Source organism: Delphinus delphis, chromosome 15, assembly GCF_949987515.2.
Source record: "Delphinus delphis chromosome 15, mDelDel1.2, whole genome shotgun sequence".
NCBI lineage: Eukaryota > Metazoa > Chordata > Mammalia > Artiodactyla > Delphinidae > Delphinus > Delphinus delphis.
Genome location: NC_082697.1, coordinates 49,802,917 through 49,827,056, shown reverse-complemented (window position 1 = coordinate 49,827,056; position 24,140 = coordinate 49,802,917). Strand labels below are relative to the sequence as shown.

General features: G+C 61.4%; 1 protein-coding gene across 2 annotated transcripts in view; it reads right to left on the bottom strand.

Annotated features, from left to right (window-relative positions):
- The window catches only part of CACNA1H (calcium voltage-gated channel subunit alpha1 H), a 62,877-nt gene that overhangs the window by 37,574 nt on the left and 1,163 nt on the right, over nucleotides 1-24,140 (bottom strand). The window lies entirely within an intron of this gene.

Sequence of the window (24,140 nt, the reverse complement as noted above, 5' to 3'; positions counted from 1 at the left end):
ACCCAAGTGTGCTCCTGAGAGCTTCTCCCTGGGCCAGCGGCCCTAAGAGGCTTCCGGAGCTGTGCCCAGAGGCTCCTCTGGAAGCCAGCTCTGACCCAGGTCTGCACGGAACCCCTCCCCCAGTCCCCTGGGCACTCGGGCCTGCAGGACGTGACCCAGGTCTCCAGCACCAGGACACTGGGTCTGAATTGCCACGTCATCCTGAGCAGCTTGGGCACAGAGCCCCCACCACCTGTGAGATTTCTGAGCTAATCTGGGCAAAGCACTGTTCTCACCCTGGTGGTCCGCACCCATGTGCCACGGGAAGGGCAAGCAGGGCAACGGGACAGTGGGCAGCCCCTCGACTCCAGTCAGGTAGGGCCAGGGGGCGGGTGCAGCCCACAAAAGCCAGGCCCCAGCAAGAGTGAGCCTCTGCCCCTGTGTGTGCTGGGTGTGTGCATGTCTGTACTCTGCCTGTTCCTGCGAGCCATACACGGTCCAGGCGTGCATCCGAGCAGGACTGCATGTACACGCTCACACATCTGTACACCAAACACATAATCACGCACACACATCACACACATATACACATGCTCTTGCGCGCGCGCGCGCGCGCGCACACACACACACACACACACACGTGCGCATCTTCCAGGTGGTGGCCCCAAAGGCCTAGCGGTCATATTTCTCAGGGAGGAAGATCCCCACCCCCAGGACTACAGGACACCTAGGAGCAGAGCACATGCCCACAGCTCCCTAATTGCACGGGATTCTAAGGACCATGCTAATTAGGAAGAGTGCTAACGTCTCTATTCAGCTCTTAATAAAGAGCTGGATTCGGGAGTTTTTCAAGGCATAATTAAGTGGAAAAGTGCCCTGTCTCCACCTCCAATCACCATGCCGGCAAGAAGCCCCTGTGTAGGCCATGGAACCTTGTGAAGACCCCGTCAGCCACTTGGTGGCAGCATGCACAAGTGCCCTGGGGGCCCAGAGCCGCCGCCCCCCCCACCCCACCGTCAAGGAAGGTTGCTGCCTGAAAGTGAAGCCAACCCCCAGCCCCTATTCTCTCCCTCATTTCCAGCTTTCTTGACGGAGCTCCAGGTCATGGCTCTGGCGTGGCTCCTGCTGGGAGCAGCTGAAGGCTCAGGAACTGTCCCCCCAGGCTGCCTCTGTCCTGGGATCGAACGCTGGTGAGGCCTCCTTCCAGCCACACCTCCGCCCATCTTGGTCTCTCTGTGGGGGGCTCTGCACAGCCCATGGACCTTGGAAGGGAAAGGCGTGGGCAGGGGGCACAGAGCCAGGAGGGGCCAGGAGGGGCCCCTCGGGAAGATGACCGCCCCGCTGAAGGGACAGGCTTGTGGGGCCTGCTCTGGGCAGGAATTCTCCAGGCCAGAAATAACTGCCTCAGCGCCACTGCACAGCTGCCCGCGGCCGGAATTAGCGACCCCGGGGGACTGCTCACTCCTTCCATGGGAACGTGGTCTGGAGTGCCCTGCCCCCCCCAGCCAGCAGGCCATCCCCAGAGAGGGGGCCCAGGGTCTGCAGAAGGCTGGCTACAGGAGGCTCCTTCCCACGGGGGAACTGGGGTGAGCGCACCTGGGGCCCCCTGCTGGGCCCCCACAGCCCGCCTCATCCTGGCCTCCCCCTGCTCTGCCCGCCAAGCGCGGGACCCCCGGCAGCTGAGTCCCTCATGCTTCTGCACACTTGGACAGTAACGCCACAGTCTGACCCTCTGTGTTAAGACTCAGCTCACACCCGGGAAGCCTGGTGACCGTGGTGGGAACACACTCAAGTGTGGACATATATCTCTGCACACGCAGTACCTGGTCACCCCAACAGCAGGCACCCGGGCAGCTCCGCAGCAGGCGCCAACCCTGTGCCCACACCCCACGCTGGCGGCTCTCTGCAAACCCAGCTTCCCCATGAGTGTTGCCCAGCAACCGGGCACTTATTAAGGAGGAGGAAGGCCAGCCCTGGCCTGCCAGGGGCCTGCCTGCTCTCCCACAGCACCTGGTACATGCCGGGTTCACCCAGGCTCCCTGTGCTGAGCGCTGGGTCAGCCAGGGCCTGTTCTGGGGTGGGGGTGGGGTGTGGAACAGGAGAACGGCCCCTCAAGGCTGAGGTCAGGTACCCTGGAGCCCCCCCCACCCCCCCACAGATGGGACCAGACACCTTCACCACCAGCCCCCGGGCACCTTTCCAAACTTTCTGGTGGTCAAGATTCCCCCAGGATCTTGGGTAAAAATGGATAGAGCTGGGATGCCAGGTGTCCAGCCTCAGCCCTGCCTCTGTTATTAACAGCAGTGACATTTTAAAAAGAAGACCCAAACCCTCAGAAAGTCAATTTCAAAATGAAAGTAACTGGACCTGGGCTCAGTGTCCCAGTACTGCTGTCTCCCCGCACCTCCCAAGGCCGCTGCCCCTCCAGGGCCACCGGGTGCCCCGCTGCTCCCCCTCCGCCCAGCACCTGACCATGACATTTACACACTACCGCCACCACTGGCATCCTTGGAGATCCTGCCCAAAGTTCAGGGCCGGTGGTCCCCTGCTGTGCGGGGCTGTGGGGTGGGGGTTGGACAGAACAGAGCACAGTCCTGACCATGGGTCAGAGTCACGTTTACCTCAAGTGTGAGGGTCACGTTCTGGCCCCGGTCGCGGTCACCTTCCCTGCCTGGATACCCCCATGGGCTGTTCCCTCTCACTCGAGACCCCTCTTGGCCCCGGCCCCCAGCCCTCCCTGGTGTGAGCTGAATTGTGGCCCCTCCTACTTCATACACTACCCCCAGGACCTCAGAATGTGATTGTTATTTGTAGATGAATCTGTAAAGAAGTGATGAAGGGAAAATGAGATCATTACGGTGGGTTCTAATGCCATCTGACTGTACCTTATAAAAAGAGGAGATTGGGACACAGATACCTACTGAAGGAAGGCCACGTGAGGACAGAGGAGACGGCCCTTTACTAGCCTAGAGAGAGGCGCCTCGGGAGAAAGCAGCCCTGATCTTGGACGTCCAGCCTCCAGGACTGGGAGGAAATAAACATCTGTTGTTTGAGCTGCCCTGTCTGTGGTGCTTTGTCACAGTCACCCTGTGCAGACAAATACAGCAAGTGCCACCACATACTTGGGAGACCCTTCCTGTCCCCTGGCTGGGAGCTCCTGGGCGGGGGGAGGGGGGCGGCATGGCCGTGATGCCCTGTCCCATAAGCTCCATTAGCTGGGTGAAGAGACTTGGCCTAGTGGCTTGGTGGGGGAGGCGGTTTCTGGTCGCCCAGACAGACAGCTGGACCTTGGGGACTCCCCTGTTGCAGGGGGCCCTCCCAACACTGAAGTTTTCCCAGTGGATAAACCAAGGCTCAGGGCACGTCACCTACCAGGTCACAGAGAACCCAGGCCCGGCCCAGCCCCAGGCCCGGCCCAGCCCCAGGCCCCAGTGGACACTCAACCCTGTGTCCCTCGTCCCAAGCTCTTGTGTCTGGAATCATTCCCAGACACACAGACTTGGTCCCTGCTTCCTGCTGCCTATGACTGGGGGCCACCTGCCCCACTGAAGACCCCACCCTTGGCCTCCCAGAGCAGCTGGGCCAGCAGTCTCTGGTGTGGCCCCACCCCACCCTCAGTGCCAAAGCTGCCTTCCCCTCATCCCACAGGAAGTCCCAGCACCTTGGGTCACACACACAGACAGGGCTCCCTGTGCTGCCAGAGGCAGAGGTGGCCGACCGCCGACTCTACAGGTACAGGCCCCCAGACCCAACAGAGACCCAACCCAGGCAGGCCACGCACAGCTGGGCCCTCAGAGCTTCCAGAAAAGCCACGAGCACAGGCAGGTGGGGTCTGGGGCTGTGGCGTTTCCAAAACATCAGCACGTGCTCAGCCCGGGACCCCCAGGACCCCCACACGCCGAGACAAGGGTGGGAGACATTCGGATGGGGGGCGGGATGGCACTGCAAGCTCCATCAGATGCTAATTAGAGCTGTGTGTGTGTGTGGGGGGGGCGCGCGCTCAATACCATCAGAGGGGCGGGCCCCAGCACAAACATTTCAAATGGCACAGTATTTGCGTTTAATGGGCTGAAATTCTTTAAGCTGACAACCCAACTGAGCCATTATGTTGGCCAATTTGCAGGGAAGTGGAAAGCACCAAATGGGAGCCCACGAATGGGGCATGCCACTTGACCAGAGGGGCAGCGGCCCAGCCACAGGGACACCATCCCCTGGACAGCCAACAGGATGTCCCTGAAGCATGGTAGCCCCAGGCCAGGTGTAGACAGAGGACCCAGGGGCACAGCCCAGGCTGTGGGGGGCGGGGATGATGGGGCAATGGGGAGGACCCAGACCCTTTGTGACGCAGGCAGTGGGACACACCTGCCTGATGTGACCTCCTGGGTCCAGTCCCAGTAAGTCTGTTGCCTGCAATACCCATCTACCTTCCTGCCTTGGGAAGACTCCTATCCATCCCTCAAAACCCATGCCGAGGGCTCTTCCTCCAGGAAGTTTCCTGAACTAGCCCAAGAGCTCCTCTGCCTCACTCAATCTTCTACTGAGCAACTACTGTGTGTAGGGACTACTCCAGGGCCTTGGACCAAGTGAACAGACAGGGGCAGCCTGCCTGGAGGCAGGCAGAGGACAGTGAACAGGTGATGCATCGAGCAGCTACATGTGCCAGCAAGGCGATCCATCTGGGGGCACTCCAGCCCCAGCCCAGGCCTGGAGTGGGAGTGGGTGGGGGATGACAGAGCAGCAGGGACAGGAGGGCCCGGACAGGCAGAACGGGGGCCAATGACACCAAGTCACTGAGGCAACCCCTCCTGACCACATTCCTTACCCGCCCCCCACAGCATCGGATAATGAAGAGCAAGGGTCCTGTGGGACACCCCCTCCCCACCCCACAACTGGGGCTTCATGGGGTGCGCACACACCTGCTGGGGGATGAGGGGCCCTCCTGAGAGCACACCCTGCTCACCCCCCCAGTTAAGGGCAGCCCCTCGGGAGACCCCTGCACATAGCAGACTTCAAGTGGTAGGTACACCTATGCACACAGCAGGGGTAGGGCCTTACTCCCAATGGGGTCACACACTCAGCAGGACCTCAAATTATAATATGCGGGGCTTGGATTTAGGCCTGTGCGCACAGTAGGAATTCACGCTCAATTGATTATGCACACAGTAGGGTCTCACATCAGGTGGGGCTGTGGACAGAAGCTATGCAGACAGTAGGACCCTTGTCCTCTGAGTCACGAACAAAGGGGAGCCTCATCAGGACATGCATGTGTGCAGACATACACGCATGGACCACACGCACAGGAGGCCCTGGTCCCGTGGCCCCACCTTCCACCACAAGCTGGAGGCCGGGCTGGTGGTGGTGACCACCTTCCACCAGCTGCCACCTGCCCAGCAGCCCCCTGAGCACAGACCTGGGCCTGGGGAGCTCACAGCCGTGCAGCGTGCTGATTCGCCCATCCTGGCTCCCCTCCAGCCGCCCGCATCTGCATCGATCCCTTAATGACTCGATCCATTATGTTGGAGTAGAATTCTTGGAAACTGGCAGGAAAAGGAAACCAACAATGGGGTGCCTCTCCCCTCCCCCGCACAGCAGGGCTGTCCACTCTCACTGCTGCCACTGCTGCCACACATCCAGGAAGGGGCTAGTGCCCCTGCTGGGGGAGGGGGCCACAGGTGTGGGTGGGGAGGGGCCGTGGGTGCAGTGGGGGAGGGGCCTGACGTCTCATCTGCAACGCGGGGACCCCAATGGCATCCCCACCAAGAAGAGGAACTTCAGAAGGAGCCTGGAGAATCCTCCCTCAGGTGAGCACTGCTGCCCCAGGCTGGCTGTCCCTGGTGGGGCAGGGGCCCACCCCTCCATTGCTGGCGCCCCCGGGCACACAGAGCAGAGGATCGGCTGTCCCTGGTTCTTCCATCAGGCCAGGCGGTCAAGAGACCTGCAAAACCCTAAATACGGCCCTTTTCCGGATAAATTTTTACATTTCAGAAAATACAGACATTTTTCATAAAAGGAAATGCTATGTTAATAACTAATGAGTTCATTATTGTTTTAAATGAATGACTAAACAGCAATTTCTAAATCTCTTCAACTCTAAATTCCAAGAAGATAAACAGCAGGACAGAGCCCCAATGCAGAGACTCCCTGGGGGCTTCAATTAATCACAAGGCCCTGGAGTTCGGGAACCTCTGTTTCAGGGGCTGAAGAACAGGGCAGCCGGCAACCCCAGGGTCTGGGTGCCCCACCATGCCAGTGGCTCCCACTCTCTGAAGGATGTCCCCTCCCCACCCCTGCCACCTGCAAGGCCCCCCCAGCCCCCCCCAACAGGGGGCTTCCTTCTGGGCCCACTGGGCCTGCCACCCCCAGGTCCTGGACCCACTGCCTCTCATGAATTCCCTATGGCACGCTGCCCCTCCACAGGTCACCCCTGGGTTCCGACCCGCCCCAGGAACAAACACGCCCCAACACCCACAGGGGACAGAAGCATTTCCGGCCACACAAAGGCCCATTCCCACACCCAGTGTGGGTCAGTGGCCCTACCCCGTGCACCCCGAGGTCCCCCCTTCCTGCATCTGCCCAAGGCCTGAGCAGATCACCACAGGGCTGGCTGGGGCCCAGAGTATCCCAGATGTACCCCCGCCCGGCCACCCAGGGCTCAGCAGGCCTCTCTGCGGGGAACAAACCCCACCCTTCCCACAGGTGGACCCTCCCGGGGCAGGGACCCCCATAGCCCGCCCTGCCCCCACAAGGCTACATCTGTCTCCGTGGCTACAGGAAGCCCCAGCGGAGGACGCCGGGCGCTTTCATAATAAATCCTTTAATTAGGAAATCCCCAAGCTCCCAGCACGCAGGTCACCTGCTGCTCCCATGTCTTGGGTTCCTGCCATGAGCCAGCGCCACGTGCTGCCTGGGGGAGGTGGACCAGGCCCCACTGCAGGGACGGGGGCTTGGAGGGTGGCCTGGGGGGCCTGGCAGAGCCTGGGGTGGCAGAAGAAGCCCCGGGGGGTGTCCTTCGCACTCCGACACTGAAGGTACGTTTCGGAGCCCCTCCCCCATTTCTGGAAGCTTCCATGAGGCCAAGGATCAGGGGTGTGAGGGTTTGGAATTTGGCAGCTGGCTCTGGATGGGGTGGACCTGGGGGCTGCGGCCAGCAGGTGGGCCGAGGGGAGGCTCGCTGCCTGGAGGGGCAGCTGTGGGGTCTGCAAAGCCTCCAGCAGGCCTGGACTGGCTCCCCCAGCCCAGATGGCCTTTCCAAGAAAAGCTGTCACCAGCCCCCCAGTTTGGACCTCACCCTCATACCCCTCTATGACCTCGTGGACACCTGATGCCCCACACTGGCCCACGCAGCCCCTCAGGCCCCCAGACCCCAGGGTGACCACATGCTGCCTTCTGCAGCATGAGGGGTACACCCGGCCCAGCGCCCTCCCAGCCGTAAGTTCCCACGAGTAGTAAGCATTTCACAGGCACCCCAAGGCAAGGGGACACCACGGCGACAAAGACGAAATACAGAGGTTCACACAGGAGACAAGAGCAGGTGCTTACTGGGGTCCCCCGCCAGCAGAGGGGTCCCGGCCCGGGGCCTGCCAACCCCCTGCCCAGCCCCCTCCACAGAGGATGTGCGGGAGGGACGTCAGAAGGGGTCCAAACCCAGTCAGCATGGCAACCAGGAAGCCAGCCTGGCCTTAACCAGATTGTTAAGGCTAGTGAAAGAAATGTATTTTCTAATTAAGTGGGAGAGACGACACTGATCCTGGGGCAGTCATTAACAAGGTGGGGGGACCTGGGTGGGGGGTGATGCAGGCTTGCTTTCCCCAACCAGGTTTCCTCCTGTGCCTCCCCCCATTTCTCCAGTCCCTCTTTTACTCTTTCACAGTAAAACTCAGACGAGGCCACAGCTGAGTCTGCCTGGCCTCAGATTCCTCACAACTCCTAGAGAAAGGCCCAGAAGGCGTGGGGAGGGGGCCGTCCCTCGTGGAGGGCGGGTGGTGCCCAGCTGACGGTGCAGAGACGGCCGTCTAGGAAGCCACCAGGAGACTGGCAGGGGGGGTGGGTCCAGAAGCCAGACCCCCACCCGTGCCCACCAGGCAGCTAGAGCACTTTGGAGGTGGGAGGCGCCTGGGAGGGGTGAGGCGGGGCACTGTCTCTTCGGCCCCGCCTCCAGAGCTCTGCAGATAAACAGTCTAAATTAGGAATTAAAACACTGCTTGCTCCCACCAGCCCGCAGACCGGCCGTATTTCAAACGTGCAGGAAACACCCCGGCCTCCTCCTGGAGCCCCGAACTTCCCAAAGTGGTTCTGCAGGATTGGGCCACGCAGAGGGGAGCAGATCAAACACCGCACAACCCGCTCACCCCAGGCCAGGGCCAGGTTGAACTGGCAGGCACAGAGTGGGGGCTGGGACCCCAGCCCCCAGCAGAGTCATGCCACCCTGTCCAGGCCTCCTGCGAGCCCCTGAGAAGGAAGCTCGGCACACGGCAGGCATGGGGACCCCTGCAGCTGTCGATGGGGGGGGGGGGAGAGAGAGAGAGAGAGAGAGAGAGAGAGAGAGAGTGAGAGTGTGTGTGTGTGTGTGTGTGTGTGTGTGTGTGTGTGTGTGTGTGTCTCTCTGGGAACGTTGAACACCCTCCCCACTGCCCCGACCCTGGCCCCGGGAGAGGCCTTGGCGTGCGCTGGGCATAGAGGTCCACCCTCAAGCACTGCCTGGGGCCCCGTGGAGGGCAGGGCTGCACCCCCTGCCCCAAGCTCCAGGGCTCACCTCCCCCAGCTTCCTGCCCACCCGCTCCCAGGGGGACTGTGGGGGGTGGGCCTGCCTGGAACTGGGTGCAGCCCTGGGACAGAGTGCACTCCGCGGTGGAATTCCAGGCATCAGACATTCAACAGAACTTAGGGGCTAATTCCTGAATTCCAGCCGCCAGGCGTGGGGCCAGAGGCTGCCCGCTCCACTGTGGGTCAGCCTGTGGGCCAAGCGGCTGGTCCAGAGGATGCCACCTTCCTGCGGGGGTCCAGAGAGATGACGTAGGACCAAGGCCCAGGTGGGAGGAGGTGGCATGTCGGGAGCTGGGAGGGCCAAATAGCAATGAAGGGGCGGGGGGCTCCCGAGAGCCCCTCCCCCTGCACAGTGCCCCCTGCACAGCCACCATCTGGGTCTGCCCCAGGCCGGGAAGGAGATGCTTCCCTGGGGTGTCCGCTGCCACGGGGAACAGTGGCCGAGAGATCTGCCTACTCTAGCAGCACGCAGAGGAAGTCACTGGCCAGTCATGGGGGCACCTCGGGCCCGTGGCCCCCCCCTCCACCCAGCCACAAAGGGCCAGCAGACATGAGCTCGGCCACACCTCAGGGCATAGCTACTGTGAGAGTGACAGACGGCCTGGGGGGCTGACCCGCAGAACCCAGATGGCCAGAGTGGACACTGGGCATCTGACCCCAAACACTATCCAGCCTGCCTCTGCCCTGTCCCGCCTTGGGCTGGGAGGGCCTGCAGAGCCCCCTGGAGACATCCCTCCACAGGCTGTTCACCCAATGTCTCTGCTTGGACGCCCCGGCCATGAGGGAGGCACGGCCGCCCAGCCCTCTTGCCTCTGGTCAGCACTTCCACCAACAGGTGAGATGCATTCCTTCCAGAAGGAAACCTGACATTGCCGGAGCAGTTGGACTAAGACCTCGGCGGCCACACAGAGGAATGGGGGCCCCGCACACCCTGGGCACTGCTGGGTAACGAATGAGGTGTGGATGGCTCCGTGCGGGGCTGCGGTCACTCCAGGCATTAACCTGTCTGGCTCGGGGACTCTGGAGAGCAGAGCAGGAGCACGTGGTCAGGAGGGGGCTGCTGTGTGACAAGCCCAGGGTGGCTACAAACTCCAGGGGACAACCCTCCAATCCAACAGCTGACCCTCGGCCTGTGGTGTCAGCCCAGGGAGGGGACACCCTGTGTGTGAGATGGCCTGGCAGTGAGCACAAGACACCACTCAAGCTTCGGGGTCTCACCCTCCGCCTGTCCATCCGTCCACCTGCCGCCGCTCACCGGAGGAACTGGAACAATTTCCAGACCCCACCCCACCACCCAGGACCCCATGAGGCTGTAGCCCTGTTCTCAGGGAGGGACCCCAGCCTCCTCTCCTCTCAGAACAAATGTCCCGTGGCTCCTGCCTCCCCTCCACCAGGGCCCCATGGGGCTGTGGCACAGGACAAGCACAGCTCCGTGGGCCTTGTTTCAGGTCTGTGGTTCAGACCCTCACCGGCCAGGTGCTTCAGAGTGGGGTGCTGCCAGGGGCCCCAAGGCTAGCAGCAGAGGGCTAACCAAGGGGTTGTGGCTGGAGGCACCCACGAGGGTTGGGAACCACTTGTCGGCAGGGTGTGGGGGAAGCTCCCCTCTGAAAGAGCTCTGCCTCGTGCCCCAGGGGGGCTGCCTGGGTCTCAGAAAGACCAGAGAACCCTAGAGATGAAGGGAGGGCCCAGCCAGTGCCTGGGGGCCTCTGCGGAGGTGCTATGGGCAGAGTGGCCTCCCCTGGAAATTCCTATGTTGAAGCCTAGCCCACAGGACCTCAGAATGTGGCTGTATTTGGAGCAGGGGTCTTTAGAGAGATAAAGTAAAACGAGGTCAATGGGGACTTCTCTGGTGACGCAGTGGTTAAGAATCCGCCTGCCAATGCAGGTGACACAGGTTCGAGCCCTGGTCCAGGAAGATCCCACATGCCGCGGAGCAACTAAGCCTGTGCACCACAACTACTGAGCCTGCACTCTAGAGCCTGCGAGCCACAGCTACTAAGCCTGCGTGCCACAGCTACTGAAGCCCGTGTGCTTAGAGCCCATGCTCCACAATGAGAGAAACCACTGCAGTTAGAAGCCCGCTTGCCGCAACTAGAGAAAGCCCGTGCGCAGCAACGAAGGCCCAACGCAGCCAAAAATAAAATAAATTTCTTAAAAAAAAGAAAAAAAAAAAAAAGAGGTCACTGGGTTGGACCCTAATCCAGACCATGTCCTTGTAAGAAAAGATCAGGACCGACACGCACACAAGGTCACCATGTGAGGATACAGGGAGAAGACAGCTACAGGCCAAGGAGACAGGCCTCAGGAGGAACCAGCCCTGCCCACGCCCTGCTCTCAACGTCCAGAAACATGTTTGTGTGGTTTAAGCCGCATGGCCACCTGAGCAGGCTAATTCAGAAGGCACGGCTCAGGGTGTCCCAAACGCCCTGGAACAAGGCAGCTCCAGACTAAGGGTGTGAGGGAGGGTGTGCTCAGCAGTTCACGGGCTTTGGTGCCCCCAGCAGACCCCTGAGCTGGCGTCGGAGGGGCTCTCAGGGTAATCGGGGTCCACAGACATGCTGGGCATCACCCTGACTGGGACCCTGTTGTTACCCCACTGCTATCAGGGCTCTGTGGAGACCACCTCCTCCGGGAAGCCCTCCCCACCTGCAGCTATAGGGGGTGACCAGGGAAAGGGCCACCTGCCTCCTAGCCAGCACTCACTTGGGCAGTTGCAAGGTGCCCAACAGCCACGGGAGAGAGACCCCAAACCCCAAGTCCAATAGCCTCCCCACCCAGGTCGGTGGGGGCGTCCACAGTACATCCCAGCATGGCTGACCCTGTCCTAGATCCGGGCCCCCAGGGAGACAGAAGGACCACTGAGAGTGGGATCCATGCACTTCCCATCCCCGCGCCAGCACCTGCCACACAGTAGTGCCTCAAATACTCGAGCAGGAGAAACAAAACAGGAAGGTCTTTGATGCCCACTGCAGACACCCACTGCGTGCAGTCCTGGGCATCAGGCTGGCATCCGAGCAGATCAGACCATGTGGACTGAGTGGGCTGAGGGTGTGGACGGTCACCGAGGGATCCTTCCCATCACATGACAGGGTGGACTCCACCTTCACCTCCCACCACACACCCCAGGCTTCTGGTCCATCGCTCGGGTACAGGAGCCCATGCTCCTGCTAGAATGTCCTCCCTTCACCAGGCCTGGGGCAGACAGAGGCATGGGTACTGGCCCTGGGGCCCCAGGCTGCCTGGGAATGACGCAGCTCCCAGCCATGAGCACTCCACCCGCTGGTCTCCCTGGCATTCAATGAGCACCTACTGGTGCCAGCCCCCGGGCACCGCACACATGCTGGACCAAGCAAAGATCCGACCCTCCATGGCTTCTAACAAAACGCCAAACACCACGGGCTCTGGCGCCTCCATTAGAATTCTGAGTCTGGGGAACCCTAGGGATGGCCCTTGTTAGGAGGTAGGACGGTGGGCAGCAGGGACACCCTGCAGACTGGTGTCCAAGGCGCTGGGTGGGTGGGCCAAGGGGTCTCTAATCCTGGAGCAGCCCTCAATGTGCTAAATCGCTTTATGTAACTCAGGCCAAGCCAGTAAACCAGGAGCCCAGCTGGGGATTAGTGACAGGCGTTGCCACGGCAACCTGATTAGTCGGAAACATGTCGTCTTTGGGAGCGCGGCTTGGGCCTCGAGCTGCTCTGCAGAGGTAAAAGGAAACCCCAGAGATTCATTAGCAACAGGTTCCCATGGCAACCGCGCCAAGCTCATTAATAATTTTTTTTTATTCCTGGTGTGGGTGTTGAAATTCTCCAGAGGGCTGTTGGAGGGACGATGCCGGGCAAACACACACCAGCTACTCCCACCCACAGCCTGGCACCACCCGGCCCAGGGCTTGGCGCCACCCCACCCGTGTGCCCGCCTGTGCGCCAGGATGTGCAGTGACTGGCAGGCCACGTGGTTCCGATGGCCCTGCCTGGAAGGTCCATCGAAGGGAGATCCAGATCAGAAAGGCTGCTTAACCCAGGAGGCCACCAAGACCCCTCTTCTGCCCGCCTCCCAGGGGGACACCCCAGGAGCATCTTCAGGAGGTCAGGCGGGGGAGTCCTGCTCACTTGTGGGCTCAGACACGGGCTGGGTGTGGTGTCCGGTGCCCAAAGGCTGCCTTCTTGGGGACTACCGCGAAGGTTGCTGCAGACCCACTGGTTCAGAGACCCAAGTCCAGGGCGCAAAGGGGTAGGAAGTAGGCAATGTTTCAGAAAATGCTTTGGCATCTCAAGCAATCTGATGCGGTTCTGCATAACCGGGCAATTCCGCTCCTGGGTACATGCCCAACAGAACTTGGACACGACTGCTCACAGCAGCCCCACTCACAGCAGCTGAAAGGTGCAAAGAGCCACATCCACCGACGGGTGAATAGGAACACAACGTCCCACCGCATCAGCCCTAAAAGAAGTGATGCATCATCGCACTACAGCCTGGATGAGTCCTGAGGACACACACTCAGTGAAGGACGCCAGACACACAAGGTCACTTATATGAGATTCCATTTCTGTGAAACATCTAGAGCAGTCACATCCAGAGACAGAATGCAGGCCAGTGGGTGCCAGGGGCTGAGGGAGGGGGTTGACTGCTGATGGGGACGGGGTCTCCTTTTGCGGTGATGAAAAAGTTCCCAAATTGACTGTAGTGATAGTTGCACAACTCTGACTATAACAAAGACCACTGAACGAAGCACTTTATGTGTGTACATCTCAACAAAACTAAAAGAAAGCAGGCGCCTGCGTCAGCCTGCCTTGAGCTCCGAATCCTGGGGGCCATGCAGGGATCCACTCTGACCCTTAGTTTCCTCATCCGTAGACAGAACTCACGTGCTGAAGTTCCCCCGCCCAGGGCTGAGACAGAGTAAAGGGCCCCCCACGGCAAGTGCGGTGAGCCTCTTCACCACTGTTCCTCTGCCCCAAGGTCAGAGGTGAGCAGGTGCCTGACCCAAAGGCCCCTTCCATCTGCTGCATGCAGAAACGTGACCCAGAGCCCAGCATGGCCTTCCAGGGCGAGGGACATCCTGGGAAGGACCTGGCCACCCCATCCTGGCCACACTGAATGGCCTGCCCACCCCGAGTCCTGGTGACACCTGAGTGAGAAAACACACGAATGCAGGGAATCCCTATCACTCAGTCCAGGTTGCTCGGTTTGAATCGGGGGATGGGACACATGGCCTGGTGGCATCTGCAGGACGGCCGAGGAGTGGTCGCAGCATAGGAAGGTGACAATGGGTGACGAGGGGCCCCAAGGCTTGTTCTGGGCCCCTCACACCCGACGAGGGTGAGGGAAGCAAAAACGTGGCCAGTCACTCACTTGGGAGCCACACCGAGGAAGGGGCAGGTCAAGCTCCGAACCTCAGGAAGGAAGAGAAACCCCAGGAGGCAGGGTGCGGTGCAGACGCCCCCGGGTCCTGGAGCCAGGCTGGGGGTGGCGAGAATACTCTCAGGAGGAGCCCAGCTATCCCAGACACACCCCTTCTCTCTGCCCCGGTGCCCAGGCGACCCCTCCCCAACACCGATGCCCAAGAGTCTGCTGGACTGTGACTAGCGCTGAACGGAGCAGGGGAGGGGAGGTTGAGGCCAGACCCACTTCCCCGAGGGCACCTGCTTCTGCCCGCAGGTCCCTGAGCTGGTTCTGCCCTCCCGTCCTGTTCCAGCGACCCAGATTTCAATGGCAGGTTTTTTAATGGCTCTGGAACAGCAAGGAAAGAATGCCAGGAAGCCCGGCTTCTAAAACGTAAACCCGCGGCCCAGGGATGTGCTTCGTGTGCTTTGCCCAGGTCCACTGGATGGCCGATCCTAACACTGCTTCTAGCTTCTAGAACATTCCTCAGGACAATGGTGCCCACCCGCTGCCCCTGCCTCCAAGCACTCACAGTACTGCGCTCTGCGAATGGGGGGCTAGGCGGGGTCCTTCCCAGGAACCCCGTGTCTCCACATCTGGCCAGCCTCCTTCCCCTCAGTCCCACCCCAGATGGCCCGCCCACCTGCTGCTAGCTCTCATGTCTCCCGCCCCCCCGGGGGCCCACCCTGCCCCCCCTGCCCCCTCCACGGTCTGCACCCCTGTGTGGGGCATCCTTCACGTCCTGGAACCCCCACCGAACCACATGACCCTGAGACCAGCGCCTGGAGGGTGCTCCCACAGACCCGGAGCACCGAGCCCGTCATGCCCGAGGCACAGCGCACGCTGGCCAATGCAGCCGGTCACGGGGACGCAGCAGGCCCGTTCCGCGGCCAGAGCCGGGAGGCTGCCCTGCCAGCAGGACCCAGGACATGTCCTCGTCCATCTCGACGAGGCGCTAATGCAGGCTGACTCATCAAACTGCGGCCGCCTGGCGGCTACTTGAAAGACAAAGGGACGCACGGGTTGAGCTACATGGCACGCACCTGGCTGGGAGAGGCCATCGCCACCCTTGTACTTTCCCGCAGGCTCGCTCCTGGCCCTGTGGCAGGCGGGGCCAAGGCTTCAGAAAGCAGTGGGCACAGGTCAGAGGCTCCGTGGACCCTCCCGGCTTCCCCCTTCTCAGGAGAGCACCCGAGGCGCTCCTAGGCCCCGAAACTCTGTCCACATCAGCTGCCCCCCACACCTGGCTCCTTGCCTCTACGCCACGTCCCTGACCCCCACCACCCTTCAGACAGGCACCCCCGGGTCCACCCCCACTGCTCACACCCACCCGCCTCAGCCTGCATGCCCCAGTCCTGGCAGACCATCCCCCAGGCCCGCCGTAGTCGGCCTCAGCCCTAGCAAGGCCTGGGTCTCATCTGTCTGCGTGTCCACTGCCTCCCCACCCCCACCACCTCCGCAGCCAAGCACAGCCCCAGAGCCTTGAATAGGCCAGAGCGGGTACCCAGCTGGGAATCTGGCCCATCGCCTGCTGTCCATCCCTGCTGCACCCTGCAGGATGCCCTGGGCCCAGCCGAGGGTCTCAGATCAGAGCCAGGTGAGGCTGGACACCAGGGACTCCCTCTATGGCTGCTGCACTCGAACTACCCCCAGGAGCAGCAGGGAAGCCCCCAAAAGCCCCCAACAGCATAGGGTTATTGGCTGAGTGAGGGTCCCAGACTCCTGCAGGGACAGGATGTCAGCCTCCATCCGGCAGAAAAGACCTGAAGGCCCACATCGTGAATGGACACCTCCTCAGGGAAACCCTGCAGCAGGGCAACCCCTCAGGAACCCCAGAGACACACCGCTGGAGGTCTGACCAAATGACCAATTTCACGGTTGGTTTTCCCTCTCCTCAGGAGGCCCTTTTCCTCGTGGAGAGGCAGACCCGGGATGGCTGACATGGTTTATCCCACCAGCCTGTCCCCATCTCCTGCCTCTTCCTCTGGGGGTACAGCAGGGAGCAAGCCCGGGTGTGCAGCCCAGGTGTGTGAGCTAGGGAGGTGCCCCCGAAACAAAGCACCACAGACCGGGGGACCTTACACTACAGGAATTCTTCCTGTCACGGTCCAGAGGCCAGGAGTCCGAGATGAGGGTATCAGCAGGCTGATCCTTCTGTGGGCTGAGAGGGGGAATCCATCCAGGCCTCTCCCGGCCTCTGGTGGCTTCAGGAGCCCTGGGCTTCCTGGGCGTGTGGCTACCTCACCCAGCATCCACCTCCTCCTTCACGCGGCTTCTCCTTGCGTCCGTGTCAGCTCCTCTTAGGAGGAAACCGTCATCAGCTTGAGAGCCACCGCAGCCCAATCTGACCTCATACTAACTTGACTGCAGCTGCAAAGACCCCACCTCCACGTGAGGCCACATTCTGAGGTTTGGGTGGACACGAATTGGGCATACTCCAGCCAGTGCACTAGCCTACATGTGCCAGTTTGTGAGGACGATGGGCACATGCACAGCCACACCCTGGATGCTGCACCCCCATCCCTGACACTCTGTCCACCTTAAATGCCCACCCTGCCTGCTCCGGCTGCTCCCGGCCCCCCATGCCCACTGCCCTGGCTGCTCTCCTGGGGCCTGCAATGATGCCCCCAGCATAGGGCAGGGGGCCCCAATGCTGCCACCCTCACGTCTGTTTTTCTCCGTCCCCTTCAGGGGCTCCCCAAGGCCAGAAAGGACCTGATCCCACCCCACCCCCGGGCCAGCACCGAGGGCAGAGCCCGGGGTGTGCACACAGCTCCAGAGGCCTGGGCCACTCCACACGGGGCTCAGGGGACGTGGGTGTCCTGACCCACTGACAGGTGGGAACCTCCTTATGGTCACAGGAACCACTGAGATCAAGGCCAAGACAGGCAGCGTCTGGCCCCAGACCTCCAGGGGTGCCCAGCTGGGGCTCAGAGGTCACCCTACAGGCGCCAAGTGGGAGACCCGGGCCTGGCACCTGAGAACCTGAGGGGGAAGCTCCGTCCATAGGCACTGCCCAAAAGCCGTCGGTGGCCAGAGGAGGCCCAGAGGAGTCCACGAAAGCCCCTCCCCCAAGGAGCCCAGGCCCACCAGCCCAGCTCCTTGGGCATCCTCCTCCCATAGGAGAGAGAGGCGCTCAGGCCACGGTCCAGCAGATGGTCCCCAGCTGCCTGACCTCTCCCTGGGCAGGTGTGGATGGGGGTGCCCAGCTGGCACTGACTGCCCACAAACAACCACAATTAGAGGCATCGAGGGGCACAGGCCTGCCCCTCAAATCAGAAAACCAAGGTCCAGGAGGCAACTCCGTCCACCAAGGCCCCTCAGCTTTGGGGTGGTGGCCCTAGTGGCCCCAGCACTTAGGTACAATGGGACCCCAGCCTCTGACACCCTGACAGGGCCCAGAGCCCACCGCTGCTTTGCTGCATCAGGCTTCAGGGACACAAATTCAGCCCACCTCAGAAGCTCTACCACCTTCTGGAAAATCCCCCAGCCTCTCCCTCCCTCCATTAATGCATCTGACTCTGCACACTCTCTGTGTGGGCTGGGGCTGGGGGACCCTGGGCCACTCTCAGACCTGGGGAGGGGGCTGTGTCCCTGTCAGGCCTCCGGAGCCTCTGCTGCAAGACCCTCTCACCAGCCCGGCTAAACTGGACTAGGCCCTTCACCCCTCAAACCAGGGTGCCCAGCAAACCCTGCTCTGTCAGTGATGAAAAGAAAGAGGTGACATGAGGGAGAAACCAAGGCACGTGACGGGCCACCACCCAGGCTGAGGGAGGGGCCACAAGACCCTCTTCCTGTGACCAGGAGACCCCAGTAATCCCAAAGGTCCCGGCCTAACCTCCCGGCGGGGGGAGGGTGGTCACTGACGTCAGGGGCCTTGCTCCCTGAAGAGGCGTCAGGGTGCCCCCACCACAGTCCTCAGGCCAGCGAGGGCCCGAAACATGACCACTCCCAGCCGGGGGCTCCGCCAAGTGCAGGTGGGGAGCAGAGAGGCCACTGCAGCCCAGAAAAGGGGCACTGTCCCCGCTGCACCAGTGCCCTGACCTCACCTGGAGGCCAGCTGCACAGGGGCACTGGCAGAGCCCAGAACAGGGAGAGGACAGTGTGACCAAGTAGGCCGGCCGCCGCCTGCCAGGTCTCTTGGCACCAGTGCCAGGTCGGGCTTTGCCCAGTTCCAGGCAGTGGATGCGGCCTGTGCCCACCCAAGAAGACTGGCCTGTTCCCCAGGTTCAAGCAGGTCAGGGGGCTGTTGGCCTCCTCCCTGCACTGCCAGCCTGCACGCCAGCCCTGAGCATCACCGCCTGCCTGGCCCACCTCGCCCAGACGCGAGCATCTCACTAACATCAGCTCCCTACGTGCCTGAGAGATTCAGGCAACTGTGCTGGACGCCGAGGCTGAGGCCTGGCCGGGGCCCCATGCAGGATGGAGAGCTGACCCCAGACACGGCTGGGGACACACCTGCACTGGTTGAGACACAGTGGGGGCAGGGGGCCAGTTTCACCCAGGCAGCCCCTGTGGAGGGGGTTCTGGGTCCTCTCTGCCAGATCTGCGCCCAACTTTGGCAAAGAGAGAAGCTATGGGTGAGACTGAGGTGGGGGCTGCTCTGGGACATGGCCTTGGTTCTTGTCAGCATCCCACTTAGGAAGAGGGGTACTCCCGAAACCCCTGAAGTCTGCACGCATCCAAGAGCTGCTCAGGGTCATGGAGAGGCAGGATGCTCACACCACGATGCCCCCTGATGGCAACGTCCACAGAGATGGCAACGTCCCCACCGCATGCTCTAATTGAGCACATCCATCAACTGTCCACACTAATCAGAGCTCAGGGCTCTGCCAGCACTGCCGACACCCTGCTCCTCCCAGCAGCAGAGGCAAAAGCATCCCAGAAGCTGGGGACACTGGGGTCCTCCCACATGTCTGCTGGGCCAAACGGAGTAGCACAGCCTTGCCTCCCCTGGAGGAGAGAGAGAGTGTGTGTGTGTGTGTGTGTGTGTGTGTGTTGGGTGTTTGGTGGGGCCCTCCTTAACAAAATGACAACGAGCCGCTACTCACTATGTGAAGACAACGCAGCCAAGCAGCCCCCATCTGTCATCCGCGGCGGGCGCAAAGCTCTGGCTCTGGGGACGGTGCCCGAACTCGCTGCCAACTTGCAAGGGCTGGGCTGCTTCTCTCCAAGACCGGTCCTCCCCAGGCGCTCCCCCATCTCCCCCCCGGGGAGCCGGGCCCTAAATCACTCCTGCGGCTGCCAGGATGGGCGCCTGAGGCCCACGTGACTCAGAGGTGTTCCCAGTTCTGTCAAAGCTAACCGTTGAGGGGAGGAGAAAGCAACTGGTCTTTTGTGTCACTGAGTTAAATACCCACTTGCAAGAAGGAGAGAAAAGAAAATATTCCTAACTCAGCCGCAACAGCTGCCACCCCTTCCCAGGCGGTCTCTGTGCGGGCGGAGGCGGGGACGCATGTGCAACACTCATATAAAAGAAGGTAACGTGTTTCCCGCCCGACCTTGACTGCTGGGGCCAATGTCTAGACTCTGCAGCCAGAGACGGGCTGCTTGGACTCATCCCTCCAATGTTTGAAAGGCTGGCCCATCCCCCACATTCCTTCACATCCTGACCCTGGAACCAGGAGGGAGCAGCTGCCTCTGCCTGTCTGCCGCTGGAAGGCGCGGGGAGCACCCAGACCACCTCTGAGCGCTCCACTGTGCCAGGGAGGGTGCCCGCAGCCTCCCGCAGTCAGGACAGAGTTTGGGTGGTCAGAATGTGACACCCACTGCATCCACGAGCTTCCTTTGAAGGGGTGGCACTGGCCATGTCCTCACCTCAGGCCTCTGCCCCTGAGGTGCCCTCCACCTGCCCTCTCCTCACTTCTCCCCAAACCTGGTCCCAACACAGCCCCTCCCTCACGAGCCCCAACCCCAGGTGGAGGCAGACCCACTCCCTGAGCCTCCAGGCCAGCCCATCACCTGCCCACCATGCTCACAGGCCTTTCCTGGTCTCCCTCCCCACGACCCACCCTACCCTTCCTCCCCCTCACCTCACACACACCCCCCACCTGCTCCAGCTGCAGGGACACATTCTAGCCACCTCAGGGCCTTTGCATGTGCCATTCCTCTGCCTGGGACACCCCTGCTCCACGTCCACCCGCCTCCAGCTCTCCTCCCTCCACAGATCCCTGTGTCCATCAAGCAGAGTCTCCCTGACTCCCAGCCCCCAACAGCCTCCATGTGGCCCACCCAACCCACCCACCCAAGTACCCCCACCACAATCAGGATAGCCTTGCCGGGCACACGGTGGAAGCTGGCCGAGTCCCAGCGTGGGCCTGCTGGGAGAACCTGGTGGGCCCAGCACAGATCTCAGGACAGGAGAGGCTTGTATAGCGAGGCCACCCCACAGCGAGTGTTTGCAGGAGCCCCCACCCCGCTCTGCTCCGCTCTCCCCACCCCCACAACATTCCCAGGGTCCAGCTGGGCAGCAGATGTGGGGGTGGGGGCCACACTCGGCCTCACCGTGCCACACACACAGGGCACTTAATCAGCACTTACTGGCCTCTGCCTACTAATCAGGCCACCAGTAAGCTGGAGGGACACCAACTGTCTGCCCAGATCAGGGCTCTGTGGGTACCTGGTGGGGAATGGCTAGAAGTCCAGGCCGCTGGGGAGGAGGTGCAGGGGGCTCAGCCAGGACGCTTCCTGGGCAGTCTAATGACACTGAACGTGACATGGACACAGCCAGGGCCCTCCCGGGCAGACAATTCCCAGCTCACACGAATTCCCCCTTCTACACCCTCCTGCCCCAAGGCCTTCCTGTTACTTCTCATATCCACCCAAACAGCCCAACCCAGCCTCACCTCCTCCAGGAAGCCCTCCTGAACACATAAGCCAAGAGGATGACACATCACAGCCCTGCTCCAAACTCAGGGTCCAATGGGAGCTCAGGCCCATGTCCAGGGACCACAGAAGCAGCCACCCCAGGGACGGGGCTCCCCCCACCCCACCTCCTGCAGGTGCTCAGAGATCTGCCACTCCACTGTTGCCCTCCCCAGTTGTCAGGAAAATGTACCTCCCCAGGAAGCTCCCCTACTATGGACTCCTATCTCCACTGCTGGGGGTGTCTCTACTTCCACTCCCCTCCCCACCCCAGGGCACGACATAGGCCCTCGGAGCGTGGGGCGGGGGCAGATCCAGAGACACATGGACACACAGACACACGTACTGCAACCCCTTTCCTTTCCAGTCAGAGGAAGTTGGGGCGGCCTCAATCATCCCAGAGCCCTGGGGAGCCCAGAGCCCCTTCAGACACGTGAGCCCGGCCGGCCTAGGGCCGCAAGGCTCCCAGTCTGGGGACCGCGGCCCGGGAACTCCAGGTCCAGAGAAACAAACACACACTAGCGTCAAGGTGAGGGGTCCAGGAACAGGTATTGGGGGGGGGGGGTGTGGGCTCAGAGGAGGGAGTGCCCCCGGGCCTGTGCCCACACAGTGCTCAGGGGTCATGGCCACAGGGTCAGGAGGCTGAGAAGGACACAAGACCGTCTGCTCATGTCCAGTCTGTGGAGCCAGAGGAGGCTGTGGGGGGCAGGTGAGGGCAGATGGTGGCCCACCCTTTTCCACATCAATGCCCTGTGTGTCCTCGCTGAGGCACCCATGCCCGCCAGGAGCCCAGGTGCAGGCAGCAACCACAGAGCGAGCGGCATGACAGTTTGGGGCATTGATTTTTACAAAATGCCTTCAAGGACCTGGATGCATCAGTCTCACCTCCCTGCCGGGTAGGGCCCAGCCAGATACTCAAACTCCAGCATCGGGCCAGGCTCATCCAGCTCTGTCCTCCAGCAGCCGTGTGACCTTGTCATGTCCTTTGTCTTCTCTGAACCCTATGCTCAGGGCATTCGGTGCCCATTCCCTGGGACACACCTCCTGGAGGTGTCCACCATCCCCAAGCCCCAAAGTGCCTCCTTGGCCACCTCCTAGTCCCTACGCATCCCAACGGGGCCACAGCCAGCCCCTGTGGCTCACGTGGCAACCGCGGCAGGGCCCCCTTCCCAGCCGGCACCCCTGGGAGGCCCCTCCTGGCCTGGGTGCTGGGACATGGCAGCTGCATCACAGGCAGCGCCAAGTCAGGAACCCCAGGGGAGCCCGGGCAGAACACAACCCAGCCTCTCGGGCTACAACACATAGATCCCACCCACCTTCCTCTATAAATAAACCTGTGTAGGAGAAACAGCACTCGCCCCAAAAGTTCTAACACAATTATGTTTTCAAAAAGCAAACTAAATCATTATTGATAGGTGCTGTCCTTGGAAGCTCCTCTACAGTGGATCGGGTATCCCTTAAGGCAAAGACAGAACACATGTGTTCATTTGTGTGTGGGGCCGTCCACGCAGGGGTTCCGGAAAGTCCGAGACTTAAGTAAGGCCTCTTCCTGTGTTCCAGCTGCCTATCTCATCCCTGTTCAGGGCTGGGCTCAGCGGACCAGCTGGGACTCTGCCAGCGTCCAGGGAGCGAGGAGTTGCTTTACGGAGTGTGGGTTCCCAGAGCAAACCCAATTATCCCATTTCCCTCTCTGAGTTTACCCTCCACAGCAGTAAAGCCTCCAGGAAAGGATGGTGGGCGCCGCCAACACGACATCCACCTGCAGGGCAGGAGACCAAGGCCAAGGCGCACACCCTCGGCCCCAGGAAAGACAACAGGCAGTCCCTAGAAAACCACAGGCCGCCCTCTAAGCTCCTGCCTCTCTCAAGGCCACCACTCCCGACTCCCAAGAATCTGAAGCGCTCTGGAAAGCCTTGCTGAGGCCCACGGGCTTCCCCGAGGGGGCCAGTCCCCACCTGTTCAGGCGGGCTGGCTTATTTTAGGCTCTCCCTGCGGCCAAGGCACCCCAGCACCAGGGCCTGGCATCTGCTGTGGGTCAGCAGCCGTCCCCACACGCTGGGGGCCTGACAAGCCCACCCCACTCAACAGATGCAGCATTTCCACGGCCAGTCCAGGGTAAAATGATCCTGGGACCTGAGCTCCTCCACACCCCTGCCAGTCAGAAGGGGTGCTCTTCCCTGGCTGAGAGCTCTCCTCCTGCTCTAAGCACCCTCCTGCTCCTGGAGTCATGAGAAGCCCAGGGACAGGGACACTGGCCCAGCCAGTCCCATCCCCCCTCCCTGGGCCTCACCCCACATGCATGTGGCATCCCCCCACCACCCCTGCACTAAGTAACACAAACAACCTTGTTAGATGTCCTGAAGGACATAGCCCGCCAGGAACATCCAGAACACAGGGTCAGGCTGGAAGACTCCCTGGGCCGAGAGCGGACAGAGCAGCCAGACCAGGGGCTGTCAGGAAAGAGAAAGTGCAGGCCCACTGGGATCCCTCCCTATCTGGTCTCTGCGTATGCTTGGAAAAGACAGACACGCAGAGAGGGCAGCCTCAGGTCCCAGGGCCTTAGGTCACCCACCCCATCCCCTACCACCTCACCCAGCCAGGCCACCTTCCTGCCAAAATGAGGTGGCCTGGAAATGGCCAGGGTTCTAGAGGGAAGACTAGCCTACAGCCACCCTGCAAACTCAGCTGCTCCGGGGGAGGGGGGGCTGCCAAGCCCACCGAGGGGCTGCGGGACAAAGGCAGGCAGTGGAGCCTGCTGCCACACTGTGGCGGCCCCGGGGCCATCACCCTCTACCCAGGCCACAACGACTCCCTTCACAACCAGGGGGCTAACCTGACTCAGCCCACGTTTGAATTTCAGAAAAGAAAAAAAGACACGGTTTATTACTTTCCTGATACAAATTCCTCTTCATGTGTGATGTTTGTACAGTTAGACACACACGATAGGAAAAATATATACACGCATCGCTCATTCTGCCTGTCTCCTCCACACCAGACAAGGGAAGTTCACGTGCAAGGTCTTGCCCCTGTCAGCCTCCTCTCCTCAGCACCCCCACCGTGCTGTCATCCAATCCCTCCAGGCCAAGGGGAGGGAATGCCTGGCGCCCACAGCCCAGCCACCTGGCAACGAGCTCCACAGGCCAGTGGGAGAA